Below are 7,118 nucleotides of genomic sequence, written 5' to 3'. Positions count from 1 at the left end.
GATGTTTAGGCTACTGATGTTTTCATCATTTGACCGCAAGTCTTGACCGTGCGTCTTGGTGGTTGGGGTATTTTTTTAAATATATTTTGTCGTTATAAAAATAAGCTGTTACTGTGTTGCAAGACATATGCTTTCTGTTTCACAGTTGTATCAAAGTCACTCCACAAATAAAATTGATTAAACACTTGAATTGTTGTGCTTTTAGTGTTTTTTTGTTTTTACATATAGCCTAAAGTTACAATAACTAATGGAAATGCTATTGGGTTATTTGAAATAACATATAAATAGGCCTTCATAAACACAACCCAATTATTATTTTTCTATATCATATATGAAATGTATTAATTACACTGTTAGAATGTTGCAGTCAGAACGACTGCTCATTAGCTTGAAGGGGGGTCTGTTGAGGCCCAGCGGTTCTAGTGATAATGGCTGTGATAGGAGAAAGGTGAGAATGGATCAACAACATTCTAGTTACTCCACAATACAAACTTAATTGACAGAGTGAAAAATAGGAAGCCTGTACAGAATAAAATGCATGTAATCGTTAAGGACTGGGGAGATTAAGGACTGGGGAGTAAAAAAAAAAAAATGGAATGGAGCTGGTTCAGTCTGCTTTCCACCAGACACTGGGAAATAAATTCACCTTTCAGCATGACAATAACCTAAAACACAAGGCCGAATCTACACTGGAGTTGCTTACGAAGAAGACAGTGAATGTTCCTGAGTAGCTGAGTTACAGTTTTGACTTCAAAATCTATGGCAAGACCTGAAAATGGTTGTCTAGCAATGATCAACAACCAATTTGACAGAGCTTGAATAATTTTTTTAATAATAATGGGCAAATGTTGCACTATTCAGGTGTGGTTGGCTCTCAGAGACTTACCCAGCAAGACGCACAGCTGTAATCGCTGCCAAAGGTGCTTCTACAGTATTGACTCAGGGGTGTGAATACGTGCAGTACCAGTCAAAAGTTTGGACACACCTACACATCCAAGGGTTTTTCTTTTTTTTGGACTATTTTCTACATTGAGGAATAATAGTGAAGACATCAAAACTATGAAATAACACATATGGAATCATGTAGTAACCAAAAAAGTGTTAAACAAATCAAAATATATTATATATTTGAGATTCTTCAAATAGCCACCCTTTGGCTTGATGACAGCTTTGCACACTCTTGGCATTCTCTCAACCAGCTTTACTTGGAATGTAGAAAACTTAGTGAATTGAGACAAATGGGAGCGTGTAAGAAACCTGACATTATACTCATCCCAGGAGGCAAATGAAATAATTAAAACAAGTTGATTATTATATAGTTGTAATGACTTCATTTCAACAAGTATTCATTCGACTACCACAAATAAGTATGACATAGGTAACATGAAATATTTGTATTATGTTGAGTGTGCAATGGACTGTGTTTATTTGTATACAGAAGTACTGTGTGTCTAAGACAATTTTCCCCTTGGGATATTAAAGTAAATTATATTACTCCAATCCTATGTCACCGACCACATTATGAGTTCATTAGCATTGTACCTCAGGCCCAGGCTCAGGTATCTGGGTTTCGTGTGCAAGAAATGATGAACCCCTTCCTGAATTGTACTAAAACATGTAAATCCTTTTCTACTGGTACAGTACATGGCAGGCTTAGAGCTTAATGCATCTGGCATCAGATTCCTTAGGTAGCGTGAATGTGATGGATTGGCTACTGAAACATTAACTTGAGTTCCTATGCATCAGTAGTTATTAAATATACTTTCCTGCAACCCGCCTCACCCAATGTGGAACGGATTCTATTATTACTTTCTTTTTATCAAGAACCTATGGCTGAAACTAGCCAGCTAGCCAGCTAACTAGCTACTTGCTATTAGCCACCGTTAGCGGTCTTCACCACTGTCCGTGGCCTGCACTACCTACCAGCCAGCTCTAGCCTGGACAATTATCGGCCAGTCTGCACAGCGTGCTATCGACCCAGAGCATATCGGATTTTCTGCCGGAATCACTGGACCTTAACACCGGACCGTCGCAACAAGCTAGCTGCAACCGAATGGCTGTTGTTGGCTAATATCCACTTCCCGACCTATCAGTTAGCCTTGAGCTAGCCTTGAGCCAGGCCCATCTCCCGGCTATCTACCTCTCTGTCAACCGGACGGGACCTTCTAGTGTCGACACGGAGTCCCGCCGATCCATCACGTCTGGTCTGCCGATGTAATCGTCTGATGTGGTTTCAACAGGCTTCCCGTTGCGACGACCACGAAGATCCATCTGCTAGCCCCGGCCCGCTATCTGCTCCCTTTCTCTGTACCCAACGCACTAGAAGACCAGTTCTTAAAGCCTTTAGCCGTATCCTTATTATATTCCTCCTCTGTTCCTCTGATGATGTAGAGGTTAACCCAGGCCCTGTAGGCCCCAGTATCACTCCTACTCCCCAGGCGCTATCATTTGTTGACTTCTGTAACCGTAAAAGCCTTGATTTCTTGCATGTTAACATCAGAAGTCTCCTCCCCAAGTTTGAGTTATTCACTGCGTTAGCACACTCTGCCAACCCTGATGTTCTAGCAGTGTCTGAATCTTGGCTTCAGACACTGCAGAAATGTCCATTCCGAACTACAACATTTTCCGTCTAGATAGAACTGCCAAAGGGGGCGGTTGCAATCTACTGTAGAGCTCTATCATACTATCCAGGCCTGTGCCCAAACAGTTTGAGCTTCTACTTCTAAAAATCCACCTTTCCTGAAATAAGTCTCTCACTGTTGCCACTTGATACAGACCCCCCTCAGCCCCCAGTTGTGCCCTGGACACCATATGTGAATTGTTTGCCCCCCATCTATCCTCAGAGTTTGTAGTGCTTGGTGACCTACACTGGGATATGCTTAACACCCCGACCCTCCTACAATCTAAACTAGATGCCCTCAATCTCACAAAGATTATCAAGGAACCTTCCAGGTACAACCCTAAATCCGTAAACATGGGCACCCTCATAGATATCATCCTGACTAATTTACCCTCTAAATACACCTCCGCTGTCTTCAACCAGGATCTCAGCGATCACTGCCTCATTGCCTGCGTCCATAATGGAAGTGCAGTCAAACGACCACCCCTCATCACTGTCAAACGCTCCCTAAAACACTTTAGCGAGCAGGCCTTTCCAACTGACCTGGCCCGGGTATCCTGGATGGATATTGACCTCATTCCGTAAGTAGAGGATGCCTGGATGTTCTTCAAAAGTGCTTTCCTCTCCATCTTAAATAAGCATGCCCCATTCAAACAATTCAGAACTAAGAACAGTATTAAAAATGTATGCACTCACTAACTGTAAGTCGCTCTGGATAAGACCGTCTGCTAAAAGACTAAAATGTTAAATGTAACAGATATAGCCCCTGGTTCACCCCAGACTTGACTGCCCTTGACCAGCACAAACACATCCTGTGGCATACTGCATTAGCATCGAACTGCCCCCGCAATATGCAACTTTTCACGGAAGTCAGGAACCAATATACACAATCAGTTAGGAAAGCAAACGCGAGCTTTTTCAAAAAGAAATGTGCATCCTGTAGCACTAACTCCAAAATGTTTTGGGACACTGTAAAGTCCATGGAGAATAAGAGCACCTCCTCCCAGCTACCCACTGCACTGAGGCTAGGAAACACTGTCACCACCGATAAATCTACAATAATCGAGAATTTCAATACACATTTTGCTACGGCTGGCCATGCTTTCCACCTGGCTACCCCTACCACGGCCACCAGCTCTGCACCCTCCGCTGCAACTTGCCCATGTCCCCCCCCCCACCCACCCCGCTTCTCCTTCACCCAAATTCAGATAGCTGATGTCCTGAAAGAGCTGCTAAATCTGGACCCCTACAAATCAGCTGGGCTAGACAATCTGGACCCTTTCTTTCTAAGATTAGCCGCCGAAATTGTCGCAACCCATATTACTAGCCTGTTCAACCTCTCTTTCGTATCGTCTGATATCCCCAGAGATTGGAAAGCTGCCACGGTCATCCCCCTCTTCAAAGGGGGTGACACTCTAGATCCAAACTGTTACAGACCTATATCCATCCTGCCCTGCTTTTCGAAAGTATTTGAAAGCCTAGTTAACAAACAGATCACCGACCATTTTGAATCCCTCCGTACTTTCTCCGCTATGCAATCTGGTTTCCGAGCTGGTCATGGGTGCACCTCAGCCATGCTCAAGGTCCTAAACGATATAATAACCGCGATAAAAGACAGTACTGTGAATCCGTCTTCATCAACCTGGCCAAGGCTTTTGACTCTGTCAATCACCGCATTCTTATTGGCAGACTAAATAGCCTTGGTTTCTCAAATGACTGCCTCGCCTGGTTCACCAACTACTTTTCAGATTCAATGTGTCAAATCGGATGGCCTGTTGTCTGGACCTCTAGCAGTCTCTATGGGGGTGCCACAGGGTTCAATTCTCGGGCCGACTCTATTCTCTGTGTACATCAATGATGTCGCTCTTGCTGCTGGTGACTCTCAAATCCACCTCTACGCAAACGACACCATTTTGTATACATCTGGCCCTTCATTGGACACTGTGTTAACAAATCTCCAAACGAGCTTCAATGCCATAAAACACTCCTTCCGTGGCCTCCAACTGCTCTTAAACACTAGTAAAACTAAATGCATGCTCTTCAATCGAACGCTGCTTGCACCCGCCCGCCCGACTAGAATCACTACTCTCGGCGGGTCTGACTTAGAATATGTGGACAACTACAAATACCTACAGTGGGGAAAAAAACTATTTAGTCAGCCACCAATTGTGCAAGTTCTCCCACTTAAAAAGATGAGAGAGGCCTGTAATTTTCATCATAGGTACACGTCAACTATGACAGAAAAAATGAGATTTTATGTCTCCAGAAAATCACATTGTAGGATTTTTAATGAATTTATTTGCAAATTATGGTGGAAAATAAGTATTTGGTCAATGACAAAAGTTTCTCAATACTTTGTTATATACCCTTTGTTGGCAATGACACAGGTCAAACGTTTTCTGTAAGGCTTCACAAGGTTTTCACACACTGTTGCTGGTATTTTGGCCCATTCCTCCATGCAGATCTCCTCTAGAGCTATGATGTTTTGGGGCTGTCGCTGGGCAACACGGACTTTCAACTCCCTCCAAAGATTTTCTATGGGATTGAGATCTGGAGACTTCTTACGAAGCCACTCCTTCGTTGCCCGGGCGGTGTGTTTGGGATCAGTCGTCCTGGTCCCTTTGCAGAAAAACAGCCCCAAAGCCTGATGTTTCCACCCCCATGCTTCACAGTAGGTATGGTGTTCTTTGGATGCAACTCAGCATTCTTTGTCCTCCAAACACGACGAGTTGAGTTTTTACCAAAAAGTTATATCTTGGTTTCATCTGACCATATGACATTCTCCCAATCCTCTTCTGGATCATCCAAATGCACTCTAGCAAACTTCAGACGGGCCTGGACATGTACTGGCTTAAGCAGGGGGACACGTCTGGCACTGCAGGATTTGAGTCCCTGGTGGCGTAGTGTGTTACTTTGGTTCCAGCTCTCTGCAGGTCATTCACTAGGTCCCCCCGTGTGGTTCTGGGATTTTTGCTCACCGTTCTTGTGATCATTTTGACCCCACGGGGTGAGATCTTGCATGGAGCCCCAGATCAAGGGAGATTATCAGTGGTCTTGTATGTCTTCCATTTCCTAATAATTGCTTCCACAGTTGATTTCTTCAAACCAAGCTGCTTACCTATTGCAGATTCAGTCTTCCCAGCCTGGTGCAGGTCTACAATTTTGTTTCTGGTGTCCTTTGACAGCTCTTTGGTCTTGGCCATAGTGGAGTTTGGAGTGTGACTGTTTGAGGTTGTGGACAGGTGTCTTTTATACTGATAACAAGTTCAAACAGGTGCCATTAATACAGGTAACGAGTGGAGGACAGAGGAGCCTCTTAAAGAAGAAGTTACAGGTCTGTGAGAGCCAGAAATCTTGCTTGTTTGTAGGTGACCAAATACTTATTTTCCACCATAATTTGCAAATAAATTCATAAAAAATCCTACAATGTGAATTTCTGGATTTTTTTTCTCTCATTTTGTCTGTCATAGTTGACGTGTACCTATGATGAAAATTACAGGCCTCTCTCATCTTTTTAAGTGGGAGAACTTGCAAAATTGGTGGCTGACTAAATACTTTTTTTCCCCACTGTAGGTGTCTGGTTAGACCGTTAACTCTCCTTCCAGACTCACATTAAGCATCTCCAATCCAAAGTTAAATCTAGAATTGGCTTCCTATTTCGCAACAAAGCCTCCTTCACTCATGCTGCTAAACATGCCCTCGTAAAACTGACTATCCTACCGATCCTTGACTTTGGCGATGTCATTTACAAAATAGTTTCCAACACTACTCAGCAAATTGGATGTAGTCTATCACAGTACTATCCATTTTGTCATCAAAGCCCCATATACTACCCACCATTGTGACCTGTACGCTCTCGTTGTGTCACGCCCTGGCTCTGGGGACACTTGTATATTGAGCCAGGGTGTGCGTTTCATTTGTTTATCTAGTAGTTGCATTTCTATGTTGGCCAGATTGGTTCCCAATCAGAGGCAACGAGTGTCAGCTGGTGCTGGTTGTCTCTGATTGGGAACAATATTTATACAGGCTGTTTTCCCACAGTTGTTGTGGGATCTTGTTTCTAGTTGGTTTGTGTTAGACCGTGAACTGTCACGTTATCGTTTTGTTTATGTTGTCGTAATATCGCTAAATAAAGAGTATGTTTGCCTGCAACGCTGCGCCTTGGTCCTCTGTTCCCGACGATCGTGACAGAAGATCCCACCAAAACTGGACCAAGCAGCGTGTCCAGGAGCCATCGCCAGGGGAATCGCTAGCAGATCTCCGTGGCAGCCTCGACTGGGTCAAGCCTAGTGAAGAGCAGAGAGGGTGGACTTGGGAACAGTGGAGGAAGAGTCTCGACTGGGTCAAGCCAAATGAAGAGCAGAATGGCTGGAGTTGGAAGCAGAAGAGCGAGAGTTGGGCGAGAACTATAGAGGCCTGGCCCACGGGGAGGAGAGACCCCCAGAAATTTTTTAGGGGGGGCTCACGCCGTGGACGACGGGGCAGCAGGTGGCCGCGA

The sequence above is a fragment of the Coregonus lavaretus genome (genome assembly GCF_964263955.1).
Source record: "Coregonus lavaretus genome assembly, chromosome: 18".
NCBI classification, from domain to species: Eukaryota; Metazoa; Chordata; class Actinopteri; order Salmoniformes; family Salmonidae; genus Coregonus; species Coregonus lavaretus.
Note: the sequence above shows the minus strand (reverse complement) of the source record.